The sequence below is a fragment of the Mastomys coucha genome, chromosome X, assembly GCF_008632895.1.
Source record: "Mastomys coucha isolate ucsf_1 chromosome X, UCSF_Mcou_1, whole genome shotgun sequence".
NCBI classification, from domain to species: domain Eukaryota; kingdom Metazoa; phylum Chordata; class Mammalia; order Rodentia; family Muridae; genus Mastomys; species Mastomys coucha.
Window position 1 is genome coordinate 95117950 of NC_045030.1, and position 16925 is coordinate 95134874.

The following is a 16925-nucleotide window of genomic DNA, read 5'->3' on the forward strand; positions in this document are numbered from 1 at the left end:
GTGCCAGATGCCAGAGGCTCGCCTCTCCATCTTGATCTTGCCACAGGGAGCAAGTGTGCTTGGCGTGCTGGTTGGTTGCAATTTTCTTCACCGTTTTCTGGAGGGAGGCGCCATAGCGGGTCCCGTATTTCCTGACTATCCAGACCTTCTTGGTGCTCTTAGCCGTGTCCCCGGAACCGAAGCCCAAGCTCAAAGAACCTTCCAGATCTTTCTCAACTCCCCACCCAAATTCACACACTTTCTTCCTCTTTAGAAGTCAAGCAGGCATCTAAAAAATAAAATAAGATAAAAATAAAAAGAAACAAACCAGAACAGGACAAAATAAACAAACAGAAAAAAGAGGCAAATAGCATAAGAAATAAATATAGACACAGGCACGTATTTTGTATACTCAAAAATCCCATAGAAACACAAAAACAGGAAACCATAATATATATATACATATATATACATATATATATATACATATAAAAGACTTGTAGGGTTAAAAAAAAGCCCAGATAATATAGTAAAAAAAAAATTGCAAAAATACTATTGAGTTAGTTTGTGTTGGCCATCTACCAATGGACATTGGGCCTGCCCTTAAAGTGTGGCTAGTATACCCAGTGAGACTCTGTTGAAGAAAATTAATTTTTCCTTTCCCAGTGTTTGCCAGTTGGCAATAGCTTTTGGGTTAGGATGGGGGCTTGTGTCCACTTCTCAGTCATCGAATTCAATCATTACACATACACACACACACACACACACACACAATTTTAAGTAATATGCATCATTTAAGACTTGTTTTCTTTAAAAAGATTTATTTATTATATGTAAGTACACTGTAGCTGTTTTCAGACACACCAGAAGAGGGCATCAGATCTCATTATGGATTTTTGTGAGCCACCATGTGGTTTCTGGGATTTGAACTAGGACCTCTGGAAGAGCAGTCGATTTAGGGACTAAAGTATTTATAATTAGACTTGTTTATAAATTTTTTTTAAGGTTTGTTATTATATGTAAGTACACTGTAGCTGTCTTCAGACACACCAGAAGAGGGCACCAGATCCCATTACAGATGGTTTTGAGCCACCATGTGGTTGCTGGGATTTGAACTCAGGACCTTCGGAAGAGCACTCAGTGCTCTTAACCACTGATCCATCTCTCCAGCCCCTGTTTATCAATTCCTTATTTGGGGAAAAATGTAAACCATCACAGTATTTTCTACTATTGTTTCTCCATTGTTTTTAATGCTAGTGATAGCCTTTGCTGTCCAAAAGCCAAAGGAATATTCTATTTTTCTGGGAAGCAATTCAGAAATGTATCCTTAATGTCTAAAATTATGTGTTCTTTCCCCATTATTTACCTATGAAAACTATGCAATAAGTGAAGATTTACTTCCCTACTTGGTGCATTGAGGGTCTACTTGCAGGGATTCCTCTCTTTGTCTTTGTTCTTTCTTCTGACAACCTTTGTTTATTAGTGGAACGTGTACTGATGGTTATTTAAGTCATTGCCCAAATGCATTTGATATAATTCTATATGACATAAATGATGTAAATAATAAATAAGATATCATCCTGCCTGCTTTCTTACTCACATCACAGAAAAAGAGTGGTCCTTTTTTTTTTCTTTTTCTTTTTGTGTTTTGTTTTGTTTTGTTTTGTTTTGTTTTGAGACAGGGTTTCTCTGTGTAGCCCTGGCTGTCCTGGAACTCACTCTGTAGACCAGGCTGGCCTAGAACTCAGAAATCTGCCTGCCCCTGCCTCCCAAGTGCTGGGATTAAAGGCGTGCACCACCACCTCCCAGCCCAAGCTTTTTCAACAATACAAAACTTCACGATGCTCAGAAACATGAGTGTATTGGTCATGGGAAAGGCTTCAGAATAAACTTGGACTTTTTTAACCATTTGAGGCTTTGTTGTGGAGAAATATCCCCTCTTTCTAATGCACTAGTGAAAGCATTCACACCCAGATCAGAACTTACTAAGCATGAGGGAATTCGGAGTGGAAATAAACTGCACAGTAATGAATATGGGAAAGGGCTTCTGGAGACATTTATCTTAATAGAATACCAGACAGTTCACAGAAGTAAACAGATCCTTTAAATACAATCAATATAATAATGCTTTTATCTAGACCAAATTATATTAATCATTGGATAATGACTACATGAAAATCTTCAAACAGAAATCAATCCTCGCACATCATCTGCAAATTCATAATGAAGAAAAACACTCTGCCTGTAATGAATAAGCTTTCAATTAGAGACTGAATTTTATCTATCATCAAAGTATTCATAGAGACTCATTATGTATGTAAAATGATGAGTATGGTGTCAACAGTATTTCAGCTTTATTTGACATCAGTGAGTCCATAGTAGGGAAAAATCTTTTATATGTAGTGAGTATAAAGAGTATTTCAATCTGAAGCTTAATCTTACTCAATATTAGCCAAAACACAGGGACAAAAGTCATACTAAAATTATGGTAGTGGCCAGGCAGTGGTGGCGTATGCCTTCAATCCTAGCACTTGGGAGTCAGAGACAGGCAGATTTCTGAGTTGGAGGACAGCCAGGGCTACACAGAGAAACCCTGTCTCGAAAACAACAACAACAACAAAATTATGGTAGTGTCCTAGTCAGGGTTTCTATTCCTGCACAAACATCATGACCAAGAAGCAAGTTGGGGAGGAAAGGGTTTATTTGGCTTACTTCCACATGGCTGTTCATCACCAAAGGAAGTCAGGACCGGAACTCAAGCAGGTCAGGAAGCAGGAGCTGACACAGAGGCCATGGAGGGATGTTATTTACTGGTTTGCTTCTCCTGGCTTGCTCAGCCTGCTCTCTTATAGAACCCAAGACTTCCAGCCCAGGGATGGCACCACCCACAAGGGGCAATTGAGAAAATGCCCCAAAGCTTGCTCTCATGGAGACACTTCCCCAACTGAAGCTCCCTTCTGTGATAACTCCAGCCTGTGTCAAGTTGACACACAAAACCAGCCAGTACAGGTAGTGATATGATAGTCTTTTGAGAAAGACAGACCTTGGTAAAAAATGATAAATTCCACATAAAAGTTAATTGTAATATTTTATTCAGTTCATGTACTTATATACCCACTCAAGTGCCAAGCATTATAATATTGATACAGACTTTGTTCTTAGAAAACTCATATAGGATCATACACCATTATTCATACTGCATATGAAGAAACAAACAAACTAAAAAATTACATGAGGTATAACTATTTTTCAAAAATTCTGTCACTGGAAGAACAGGATCCTAAGGTAGTTTAACTACTTTGGCTTCTAGTGGCAATATGTGTTAAAAACAAAAGGGTGTGTTAACCTTTGTTAATCATTCAGTAACTCATTCCAGGAATCAGATTCATGTGCTTTCTTCCATACATGCTTAGGAACACTATACTGAGCATTCAAAACACAATGAAAAGTTAGCCTCTTCCCTGACATTTCCTATGAACTCCAACTGGCTGATTCCTTTGACATAGCTTGCATTGCAAACTTCATAGCCCACTTTCACCGGAGGAGTCACATGGATTGAAGTCAGATGCTAGCACAAGACTTTGGCTATGACCTTGCCTCTTGACGTCAAGGTTGGTGACCCTTTTCCTTTCTCTAGGCCTGTATTACAGCTTAAATATATAAAGATGCAAACATACTCTGATCATATTATATGTGTTCATGGTAATTTTTTCATGTATTTGTTCATGTGCCATTTTGTCTGCTGGCCAGCTGTTAGTCCATGTCTATGATTTAGCATATTTGTTATTTTTTTATTTTTTTATTTTATTTTATTTTATTTTATTTTGGTTTTTGAGACAGGGTTTCTCTGTATAGCCTTGGCTGTCCTGGAACTCACTCTGTAGACCAGGCTGGCCTTGAACTCAGAAATCCGCCTGCCTCTGCCTCTCAAGTGCTGGGATTACAGGCGTGCGCCACCACCACCCGGCCGATTTAGCATATTTGTTATCTGCCTTTAAATAAATGATGTGTGAAGAGTTTACATCATAAATCCCTGAAAAGGGATTAAATCAAATTGGCCTATTAAGTAGACAAGAGAACACATATGATTAGCTCCAATTCTTTTTAAAAATATAGCTATTCAATTTTGAAAACAAATTTATTTTATGTGTATGAAAGTTTTCTTTGCACGTATGTTTGTTTGCATTCATGCATGTAAACTATGTGCATGCAGTGCCTGTGGAAGCTAGAAAAAAGTATTGAAACCCCTAGAACTAGAGTTATAGACAGTTTCAAGTCACTATGTGGGTACTAAGAAATAAACCCAGGCCTTCTAGAAGAACCTGAAGTGCTCTTAACTGTGGAGCTATATCTCCAGCCCCAAGATGTAAACACTATTAACAAATTATTTTAAATTTATGAAAAAGTCAACTTGACATTGTATAAACAATGTCATCGTATGGTTTAAGTTATATGTAAAAACTTTTAACCAATAAAATTAAGCCTTAATACCATTCCTGGACCCAACACTGAGTCTCCTATCTAGCATGCAACACTGGATTCTTTTTCTCTTTTCTTGGTCTTCCAAAAAACATAGCCATTTGCTATTTTGCTCAGTTCTTCAGTGACACAAATGCCTTTTGTATCCCAAACTATGATAATATGGTTAATAAATAAAGATTTGCAGCTGTTTGTGCACTGTCTGTCCTGTTTTTATTCCTGCTTATGAGATAGTTCGCTTTCCAAGGTCATTAAAATCTCCATCATCATGGACAGCTTTTGCTAAAATGTAACATTCAGTAGCTCCCAGATACTTGTGAGGCCATGAGAATAATATGTGAAAGAGCCCTTTGAAAAATGGGCATCTCTGGGACAAACTAAAAACCTAGGACAAGGGAAACTTCCAGGAACCTATTAGGATGACCCTAGCAATAGAAGATATGGAACCTGAAATAGCCACCCCCTGTTACCAGGCAAGACTACTAATGGAGGGAAGGGGACACCAACCCAGTCACAAAACCTTCAGCCCATAATTTGCCCTGCCTACAAGATGTGCAGGGGTAAAGATGGAGCAGAAACAGAGGGAAAGGCCAACCAATGCCTGGCCCAACTTCAGAGAGTCCACCCTTGACACTATTAATGACATTATCCTATACTTGCAGACAGGAGTCTAGTATAACTGTCATCTGAGAGGCTTCATCCAGCAGCTGACTGAAACAGATGCAGAGACCCACAGCCAAACATTAGGCAGAGCTTGGGGAATCCAGTGGAAGAGGGAGAGGAAGGATTGAAGGAGCCAGAAGGGTCAAGGACACCAGAAGAAAACTTAAAGAATCAACTAATCTGGGCCCAAAGGGGCTTACAGAGACTCAATCACCAACCGAAGAGCATACATGGAACAGACCTAGGCCCCCTATACATATGTAACAGATATACAGCTTGGACTTCATGTGGGACCTCTAACAAACTGGAGCAGGGGCTGTCTTTGACTCTGTTGGCTGCCTTTGGACTCCTTTGCCTTAATTGGGTTGCCTTGTCTAGCCTCAATAGAAGAAGATGTGCCTAGTCCAACTGCAACATGATGTGCCAAGGTGGATTGATATCCATGGGAGGCTTCCCCTTCTCTGAGGAGAAAGGGAGGAGGGATGGAGATAGGGGAGATGAGACTGAGGGGCTAGGAAGAGAGGAGGGAGGGGAAGCTTCGATCAGGATGTAAAGTAATTAAATAAATTTTAAAAATCCAAATGGAAATAGAGCCTGCTTAAATCTGACAAGAACAAGAACATGATAATTTAAAAATACATGGACAAGTATCCTTAGGTTGTGCTAGGTTACAAATGTAATTCAAATTAAATTCATTTTTAGTAAGTAGGTAAAATTGTTTATGTTAACTGGAGCAGAGGCTCTCCTTAAAACTCTAGTACAACTGTGGTATCAGGCTTTCCCCCACAGGGCTTTTTTATCCAGCCTCAGTGAGAGAGGATGGGCCTACCAAGGCAAAGAGTTGATGTGCCAGGGTTAGGAGATACCCATTGTGACCCACCCTTCTCAGAGTAGAAGGGATGGGGGGATTGCTGGCCTCTGTGAGAGGGGACGGGAAGAGGGCAACATTTGATGTAAATAAATAAATTAATTTAAACATTTGTATATGTTGTGTCTCTTAATATTAAGAGAGGAAATCAAATAAAAAGGAGCCAATAATGTTTAGAAGGATATACTATAAGAACACATTTTCTGTAAAAAAAAGATAAAAAAGAAAATGCTTTCAGATTTTTTAAAAAAAAAAAGATATTTAGGTGGTACTTTTGTCCTAAAATGAAAGGTTATTTTCAAAAGGGTATATATAAAACAAAAGCAAAATAGTTAAGTGTGTTTCACAGGGTCTGAAATAAGACTTGATTGTATTTCACCAAGGCTTACATTGCAAATCTTTCTGCAATCTCAGTGCCGTCAGGGTGAATGGGGTGAAGGTAGATTTCCACACATTCTGAGGCAGGGCACTGCTGATTGAGAATGTGGCATCACTCTGAGAAACAACTATCCTGGACTTCAACCAGCTCAATGAATGCAATGTAGCTTTCCCAGGCGCCTGGTGGTTCTCAACTTCCTTAGCAACCAGTTTGGACCTCAGAAGAACTGTCAGAATGAGTAGATCCTGAACAACTTTAATATATGCCTGCCCTGGGGTTGAGTACCAGCCCACCTTCAGTCTTACCCAAAAGTGTGATGTCAATGCACAGAACAAGCATGCTGTCTTTGCCTATCTGAAAGACAAGCTGCTCTACCCTTTTGATGACAGGTCCCAAGCTCATCATGTGGTGTTACTCAGATGTAGCCTGGAACTTTGAAGTTTCTTGTAGGGCCAGAAGAAGGGGAGGCTTTCCATCATTACAGCTGCACTTTCCAAACCATCAACATCAACCCTGACATCAAACATCTCCTCAAAGTTGCCATCTAAAATATGGGCTGCTGAGTCTAGGGATTTGTCAGTGTTTTCACTGCCCAAGTCTTCCTCAGGACTCAGTACATCCCAAGGAGACACTGGCGGGCTGAATCGTACCACTTAATACCACTCCCTTCACTGAAGCACCTTGCCTTCCCTCCTTGCCTGTTTCCTTTAGCTCCCTCAAGGCTCTTGGTGAGTTCACTTGGGGCTCAAAGTCTGGTAGGTTCTGCGCCTTTACAGAATGATGGCACCTTCCTAAACCCTTATGGGAGATGTCTGGGCCCAGAGCCAGACTGCTTTAGAGTCCAATACAGGGCTGGTATGTGTTGGGGGGGCAGGATGAGAAGACTTTAAAAAATAATAAACTTACTATACTTTAAAAAAATCTAAGCTCAGATATTAGGAGGGAAGTACAACATCATACAAACACTGTAAGTTAACTTTGACTTTGGGAATTTGAAACAACAAGGACAAAATGGAAACAATCCTAAGACTCAGAGAAAAGATTGCAGGCAAGAGAATAAGCCCAATTGATATAACAGCTTTAGTCCTTGGGGATGTTTTTTCCTTTTTTTCCAGGCTGAATGACCTTGTGCCTCAGAAAAAGCACAGGCTAAAGAGATTCTTAAAGGGGCAATGTTTGCCACAGGCTATTGGAAACAAATACACTGGGAACCTGGTAAATTATAGTTATCAGGTGTCTCATGGTTCCTGAGTGTGGCTTATAAAAATGTTAAATTTCAATATGGAAGCTTAGTTCTCTGTACTAGTTGATAGCCAGGAACCCATTTATAAACAAATTTATGTAATAATCTGTGCTTGTGAGACTGACCAAAATCCTCAAAATCTTATTTTTGTATGTTTTAGTTTTGGAGATTGTGATTAGCTTAGACAGGATATTTCCAGTCTGTAAGAGGTTACATAATAGTCCAAGAGCACATACAGACAAGGCTTGTTTTTGTTCCCAGGTGACTCATGATAAAGGAGCTGTATTAGGGTTCTCTAGAGGATCAGAAGTGAACAGAATGAATATGTACTACTGGGGGATTTGTTGGATTGGCTTGTATGATATAGTCTGGATTGTCCCAACAATAGCTATATTCACATTGGAGAAACTATGCATCAGTAGATGATCAGTCTACAAAGCTGGATGCCTCAGTATCCTCAGTCTGGCACTGTTAGGTCTGACACCCCAGTTATGTCTGCTAGTCTCTCATACTTGTTATTTCATAAGACTATTTCACTAGTTTGTATCCTCTCTTTGTTTTGCTTAATTAGTGTATGTTTGTAGAACATTCTACCCCAAATATAAAGAATATACCTTTTTTTTCCTCTGTAGCTGATGAAACTTTCTTGAAAATTGACCACATATTAGAACGCATAACAAGATTCAACAAATATAGGGAAATAATAGCCTGTTTCCTATCTGTTTCCTAAAGTTTTGTCAGTCTTGTAATTTTTTCAAAGAGCCATCTTTCCTCACTAAATTTTTGTATTGTGTTCGTTTGTTTTTATTTTACTAATTTCCATCCTGAGTTTGTTTCTTCCCATTTTCTCTTTTTGGATGTTGTATGTTCTTGTTTTTCTAAACCTTTCAAGTGTATCATTAAGTTATTAATACAAAATTCCTTCAGTTTTCTATGTGGGCACTTAGTGCTATAAACTTTCCTCTTAGGACTGTTTACATGTGCCCCAGATTTTTTGACTTGTTGTTTTTATATTTTTATTTAAGTCTAGGAAATTAAATCAAATCCTTTTTGATTTCTTTTTTCACTCAATTTTAACTTGGTAGTATGCTGTTTAGTTTTCATAGATTTGTGTACTTTTTGCCAACTGCTGTTGATATCCAGTTTTATTCCTTTGTGATCAGATAGGAAACAGGCTATTATTTACCTATATTTGTTGAATCTTGCTTTGTGTTCTAATATGTGGTCAATTTTGAAGAAAGTTTCATCAGCTACAGAGGAAAAAAAAGGTATATTCTTTATATTTGGGGTGGAATGTTCTACACTAACATACACTAAACAAACATACACTAAATCTCTTTGATTTATGCTGTCATTTAACTCAAGAACTGTTTTTATTTTTTTCCAGATGCCCTGTGTACTGGCTGGTTTTGTGCGTCAACTTGACACAGGCTGGAGTTATCACAGAGAAAGGAGCTTCAGTTGGGGAAGTGCCTCCATTAGACCCAGCTGTGGGGCGTTTTGTCAATTAGTGATCAAGGGGGTAGGGCCACTTGGTGGTACCATCCCTGGGCTGGTAGTCTTGGGTTCTATAAGAAAGCAAAGTGAGCAAGCCAGGGGAAGCAAGCCAGTAAATAACATCCCTCCATGGCCTCTGCGTCAGCTCCTGCTTCCTGACCTGCTTGAGTTCCAGTCCTGACTCCCTCTGGTGATCAACAACAATGTGGAAGTGTAAGCTCAATAAACCCTTTCCTCCCCAACTTGCTTCTTGGTCATGATGTTTATGCAGGAATAGAAACCCTGGCTAAGACACCCTGTCTATTGGTGAGAGTATTGAAATCATCCACTAGCTTGGTGTTCAGGCCAGTCTGTGGTTTTAGATTGAATAATGTTTCATTTGTGAAATCGGGTACCTCTGCGTTTAGGATTGTAATATCCTGTGAGTGGATTGTTTTCTTTGATGAATATAAATCCCCTCTTTATTTCCTCTAACTAGTTTTTATCTGAGCTCTGTTCTTTCAAATATTGGAATAGTTTCTTAGTTGCTTTTTCTTGAATATATTTCCCCATCATTTTAGTTTTAGGTTGTGTTTATCAGTGATAGAGAGATGTGTCTCCTGGAGCCAACAAAAAGATAAATCCTGTTTTCTAAACCAACTTATTATTCTTTGTCTTTTCATTGGGGGAACGAGACCATTAATGTTAAGGGTTATTGCTAAACAGTACGTTTTAATTCCTGTTATTTTGTTATTGTGGTGTTATTTTCTTAGATCTCTTCTGCTCAATGTTCTAGGATTATGAGAGGGTTTGGAAAGAGGAAAGGACAGGGAAAATGTAATTATATCAATATAAAAAGAAAAGTATAAAAATTCATTTTAAAAAGCAACCTTTAGTTGTAAAAAGAAAAAAAAATTTCATGCCAATAATAAATAGAATTCCATGCTGAGTTTTATCCTATGATAAAACCCTAAAAAATTTGTTTGCTACTAGAGATTGGGGTATAGAAGAAGGGAAAGGAATTGAGAGAGTGAAGTAGGTGACCAAGCTGGTTCAGTCAGTCAACAGCTTCTCCAGGGCAGGAGAGAGGATTATAAAGGTAAAAGACAGTTAGACAACACTGTAGCATGACCCAGCCAGTTCTGAGCCTGAGGCAGTTTTATTTTTTCCCAATCTGCCTTTATACCATTTTAATTACATGCACGTAATAAGGTCAGTTCTAGGTTAAGGAACAAGCAGGACAATAAACACAAATAGTCAAGGGACAAGCAAGGCAATAAACAAAGTCCTGTGGTCACTCCTGTGATCACTGTTTCTAAGGGCTTATCAGGATGACCAAGATATCTGAGCCTGCTGGGCAGTGGTGGCACACGCCTTTAATCCCAGCACTTGGGAGGCAAGAGACAGGTGGATTTCTGAGTTCGAGGCCAGCCTGGTCTACAGAGTGAGTTCCAGGACAGCCAGGGCTACATAGAGAAACCCTGTCTCAAAAAACCAAAGAGAGAGAGAGAGAGAGAGAGAGAGAGAGAGAGAGAGAGAGAGAGAGAGAGAGGTAGGCATGATGGAAAGCATGTCAGAGGAGAAAGAAAGAAAGAAAAGAAAGAAAGAAAGAAAGAAAGAAAGAAAGAAAGCACAAGAACACGTGATGGAGAAAAAGAAATCCCTTTCTTGGGTGCTGGAGAGATGGCCCAGTGGTTAAGAGCACTGACTGCTCTTCTGAAGGTCCTGAGTTCAATTCCCAGCAACCACATGGTGGCTCACAACCATCTGCATTGTGATCTGATGCCCTCTTCTGGGGTGTGTCTGAAGACAACTACAGTGTACTCACATACGTAAAATAAATAGATAAATCTTCAAAAGATGGGGAGCCATAACTCATGCTGCTGAACCGGCAAAGATCAGTGAGATCACTTTTTTCTGCATTAATTACTTAACTAATTAATTAACATCTTGATCGCAGCTTCCCCTCCCTCCTGTCCTTCCAATCTCTCCCTCTCTCCTCCCCTCCTGCTACGTCCTTCTCCCTTTCATGCCATGAGACTGAGCCCACCCCCTGACACTATTAATAATAATCTGCTATGGTTGCAGACAGGAGGCTAGCATAACAGTCATCTGAGTGACTTCACCCAGCAGCTGATGGAAACAGATGCAGAGAGCACATGTTTACAAGCTTTCTGCCATATTCACAAGATATAAAGGGACAACGATAAGGAAAACTATTTGCATACAAATTCCTGAGGAATAGTGTCTGGGATTACCTTCCTCTCAGAACAACAGGCTTGTCAATTCTTTCTCTCAAGGGCCAGACCAGAGGGGCAAGTGTGGCTTGACTTTCCTAAGCTGTGGGTGGGGTATTAAAGTGATAGGTCCCCAATCTAACCCATGGCTGATTACAATATAAAACCCTGGACATCAAGGTTCGGGAGTGACTCCCTGTTTCACAAAACTTAGTACAAATAAAATATTTGATAGCTTAATAAACTAGACTGATGAATATAAAATGTTTTTGAGTCCTTATAGTAAATCATCAAGCTTGAGGCTGTTCCTGTGGGCAGTCAGTGCATACTAAAAACAAAGGATAAGAAACTCTTGTGAGAAAGAAAAATGTTCCTAGGAGGAAATAGCCTTCCTTTTGATTTGCCTTGATATGAACATAAGCAAAACCCTGTTGACTGCCCCTTCTCTCCTTTTTGTTAACCTGTAACAACCTATCCTTTCTACATGGTTTCCTAAATTCTAAGAGAAATTCATTACATTCATTATATTTCCTTCTCCTCTTAAAAACTTTTTTTCTTTTTTATTAGATATTTTCTTTATTTACATGTCATACGATATCTCTTTTCCCAGTTTCCCCTCTGAAAAAAATAAAATAAAACAAAAACAAAAACAAACCCCTATTCTCTTCCCCCTTCCTCCTGCTCACCATCCCACCCTCTCCCACTTACTGGCCCTGAATTCCCCTACACTGGGGCATGGAACCTTCACAGGACCAAGGGCCTCTCCTCCCACTGATGACTGACTAGGCCATCCTCTGCTATACATATGCTGCTGGAGCCATGAGTTCCCCCATGTGTACTCTTTGGTTGGTGGTTGAGACCCTGGGAGCTCTGAGGGTACTAGTTAGTTCATATTGTTGTTTGTCCTAAGGGGTTGCAAATCCTTCAGCTCCTTGGGTCCTTTCTCTACCTCCTTTATTGGGGACCCTTTTTAATTGAAATAGAATTATATAAGTTTCTCCAATCTCATTCCTTTCTCAAACTGCTCCTATGCCCCATCTCCACTCTCAAACTAAGTCTATTTTCTTTGGGTACCATTGTTACATACATAAATACATGTATGGACATATGCATGCACACACACACATACAGCTTCCTGAATCCATTTTTGTTGCTGCTGTGCATATGCTTTCAAGGCTGACTACTCTGTACTAGATAACCAATAAGGAGGCTTATTCCTGGAAGAGGCTAATTCTCTTTCTCCTAGCAGTCTTTAGTTGCCTGTAGTTCTTTATTTAGGGTGGGACTACATAAAAAATGTATCCCCTTTCCAAATTAACATGACCATTGATATTGCTGTTGTTTCAGTCTTGTTTATGCAGCTATTTCTAGGAGAGGCTGTTTCACAGCACTCTTCTTGGTATTCTGGCTCTTACAATCTTTCTGTTCCCCCTTCTGCTATGTTCCCTCAGCTGTAGATGCAGTAGGTGTGACATAGATGTATTCATTGGGGATCAGCTCCCCATGATGTTGATTTCTGCGTTGTGTGCAGTTGTGGTTTTCTCTGTGATGGTTTCCATTTGTTGAAATGAGAGGCTTCATTGATGAGGGGTGGTCTCTATGCAGATCTATAGGTTTAAGGTTAAGATTTGGAATGCAGTATGGAACTATGCTAGTCTAGCAAAATGGAGGTAGATCCTTTTTTAATTGTCCTTGACCCCACCAGCCCTAGGAAGCTGCGTAGGTTTCCAGTAGTAGGTGTATTTTCCTCCTGTTGAATAGGCCTTATATCTAGCTAAACAGTTGTTGTTTGCTACTGACATGTAACACTTATCGCACCTTTATGCATACCTCACAATGCTGGTGTTACAACTAGATAGGTCTGCTTAGTTGCTTCCTTCCCTTAAAGTATTTCTTTACAGTATTTTCTGGAACAATGGAAGTTAAACTACAGGAAAAAGGCTTTCAGGTGAGATACAGGTCAAATCATCTGAGACATGTGTCCTATGTGTATGGTGTCTTCAGCAATAGGAGTCTACCCTTAAGCCATCAGAAGTAAGCAAAGATCACATAAATCATCTATGTTGTTTTGGGAATTGCCTGGACTATCCTGACCAACCATTCAAAAGGAGCTTTCTTGTGCATAATACTAGAGTTTTTGTCAGTCTATGGTCTTCTGGGGGTAATTGTCAACCCAAGTGGCATATATATACATAAATATGTATATATATACATATGCATATATGTATATATATGCACACATATATACATACACACATACATATATATGTGTATTTGTATGTATATATAAATATATGTATATATTTATTCTATGAATATATATTAGAACAATGGAAGTTAATAGGAAAGTTCATATTTATTTCAATTATATATATATCTTATGTTAAAATTACAGTGATTTATACTTAAGGCATGAATGTGTATGATCTTGGGTAGGGTCTCACTCCTTTCTCTGAACATTTTCTGGGAATTTTAAAGAGGACTATACCTTCCCTACATCCCTGTGATTTTATCCATCATAAACCTGTCTGGTTTACTCAGGAACCACTTTGTGATTCCATTTATCTTCCTTAGTAATTGTCAAAAATAATAACCTTAGGCCAGGCGGTGGTGCTGCACACCTTTAATCCCAGCACTTGGGAGGCAGAGGCAGGCAGATTCCTGAGTTCGAGGCCAGCCTGGTCTACAGAGTGAATTCCAGGACAGCCAGGGCTATACAGAGAAACCCTGTCTCAAAAAAACAAAACCAACCAACCAAACAAACCTTAAAATTTACTTAAAGCCTATATATAGTTATTGTAAAGACAATGAAGTACAACTTTCTCTTGAGAAACCCATACCCATGCATGAATAAGCATTACTTTCTGAGACTCTCTTTAGAAAAATCTCGCACTCATACTCTTATGTGTGTTTTACTTTCTGAGCACCTCTTTCTCTCTTAACCCTCAAGCTAAAAATCTATATTAAAATACTTTTAATAAAACCACAACTCTGTTTCATACCACTAGTGCATGAATCCAATATTGGGCTGAGTTGAGGTATCTAAATAATTAGGGCACCTTTCCAGGCTGCTGTGGGCAACAGCATGCAATTGTTATGCCTTTCTGGCCAGTTTTGGTCATAGGCAAGCAATTCTAGTTAAAAACTACTACATGGAAGTTTTAGAAATAAATTTTGTCTCATTCTGAGTAATTTGATGAAATCTCATGCTGTCTCCCCTCTATTGCTGGTGGGGCATGGGCATCACTTTGTTTAGCATACACATGTTCTAAATGCTATCCACTCCTTAATTATTTAGCGTCTCAGTTATCAGTTCACTGTGTGGCAGTGTTTATGTGAAGGGCTCAGTATTAGTCACAGTTTGAGCGCCCACTAGTGGTCTTGGAAGATAGCATTTGAGGCAGGAGAGAAAATTATGAAGACATGTGAAGACGAAGGGGGCTTGGGAATCTGGTTAAAACTTCTCACCGAATAAAAATAATAAAAAGTTTCAACCTAACTAACAATGTTTTCTAGCATAGAGATAATAGGGAAGAGGGGAACCTGATCAGGTATTGGGTGAGGGAATAGGACTGAAGCCCTGAGGACCAGCAAAAAGAATGGAAACAGGCAACCTCAGGATATAGGAGTGTGTGGGGGGGACTCTCCAGAGTGCACCAGAGACCTGGGAGGTGAGAGACTCTCAGGACTCAAAGGGAGGGACCTTAGATGAAATGCCCAAGAGTGGGGAGAGGAAACTTGTAGAGTCCACCTCTGGCAGGAAGACAGGGCAACAAGTGAGGGATGGGGTTGCCATCCCACAGTCAAAATCTCTGACCCAGAGTTGTTCCTGTCTGAAAGAACTGCAGGGATGGAAATGGAGAGGAGCCTGAGGAAAAGAAGGTCCAGCAATAGGCCCAAAGTGGGATCCAGCTCAAGGGGAGATCCCAAGGCCTGACACTATTACTGAGGCTATGGAGCGCTCACAAAAAGGGTCCTAGCATGACCACACTCCAAAAGACCCAACAAACAGCTGAAAGAGTCAGATGCAGATATTTGCACCCAACCAATGGACAGAAGCTGCTGACCCCTGTTGTTGACTTAGGGAAAAGCTGGAAGAAGCTGAGGAGAAGGGTGATCCTGCAGGAGGATCAGAAGTCTCAATTAGCCTGGACCCCCGAGATCTCTCATACGCTGGACCATCAACCAGGCAGCAGCTGATATGAAGCCCCCAACTCACATACAGCAGAAGACTGCTGGGTCTGGGTTTAGTCAGAGAAGATAACCCTCAAGAGACTGAAGGCCCCAGGGAGTGGAGAGGTCTGGTGAGGTAGGGGAGGGGGCAGGAACATCCTCATGGAGACAGGGTGGAAGGAGGTGTGGGATGTGAAACAGTCAGAGGGTGGACTGGGAGGGGGATAAAATCTGGAGTGTAAAAAAAAAAGATTAAATAAAATTTAAAAAAATTTGAAGGGCTGGAAAGATGACTAGGAGACACTTGACAACTGGAGTTTGCTCCCTGGACCTGAAAAGGTTTCAGGAAATAACAGATTCCTGAGATGGTTGTCTGGAGAAACAACAAAATTGTCTGAACATTTTAAGTACTTGTTATATACTGCATCAGTTCACTTTCATACTAGGGATTATATATATATAAATATATATATATATATTTCATTGAATATGTAGATTGCTTTTGGTAGGGTGGACATCTTCACAATATTAATCTTAAACCTATACATGAACATGAGAGGTCTTTCCATTTTCTGGTATTTATGTCAATTTAAAGCTTTCATTGTATAAGTTTCTCACTTCCTTGCTTAGATTTATTCCTAGGGAAAAAATGAGGTTATTGTGAATGGCAGTGTTACCTTGATTCTCTTTCAGTATGTTTGTCATTTGTTAATAGGAAAGCTACTAATCTGGGGATGTTAATCACCCACTAGATGATGTCTGGTGGATTTATCTGTTTTTTTTTTTTAATGTCTAAAATTATATATTCTTCAAATAAATATACCTTTATTTCTTCTTTTCCTTCGTGTATACCCTTTATCTCCTTCACTTGTCTCATTGGTCCAGGAGGACTTCAAGTGCTACGTTTGAACAGGAACAAACACAGTTGACATCATTCTATTGTTCCTGATTCTAGTAGAAACGCTTTGAGTTTCTCTCCTTTTAGAAGGATGTTGGCAGTGGGATTGGTAATTGCCTTAATTATATTGAGATATATCACCTATACACCCATTCCTTTTTGGTAGTGCCAACATGTCCTGTCCCCATATTGGGAAGGGATCTTCTAGCTAGGCTGGGAGCCTCTATTTCCTTTGCTTCCCACATTCGCCTAAACCCAGGCTCACCAGCGGTTCCTCTGTTCCTCTGCTCCTTCTCCTAGCCAGGCAACCTAGTAACACTACCATGTTATTTCCTTTACCAGCTTCTCAGGTAGATCCCCGAGTCTGGGACATCCAGAACCCCTCTGTTGCTAAACACCATTCTCCTGTTGTCATCCAATTTCTGGACTCTACCAGGTACCAAGCTCAATACTCTCTCTCTTTACAGCCTATTCCTGAGGACTTAAGCTTCTTAAAATCTATCACTGCTTCTTGCAAAATCTGTCAGAAG

At 39.8% G+C, this 16925-nt stretch overlaps 1 pseudogene; it reads left to right on the forward strand.

Moving 5' to 3' along the window:
- Nucleotides 1–6916, forward strand: part of LOC116088203 — a 12407-nt pseudogene extending 5491 nt beyond the window's left edge.
- Nucleotides 6917–16925: the final 10009 nt, after the last annotated feature.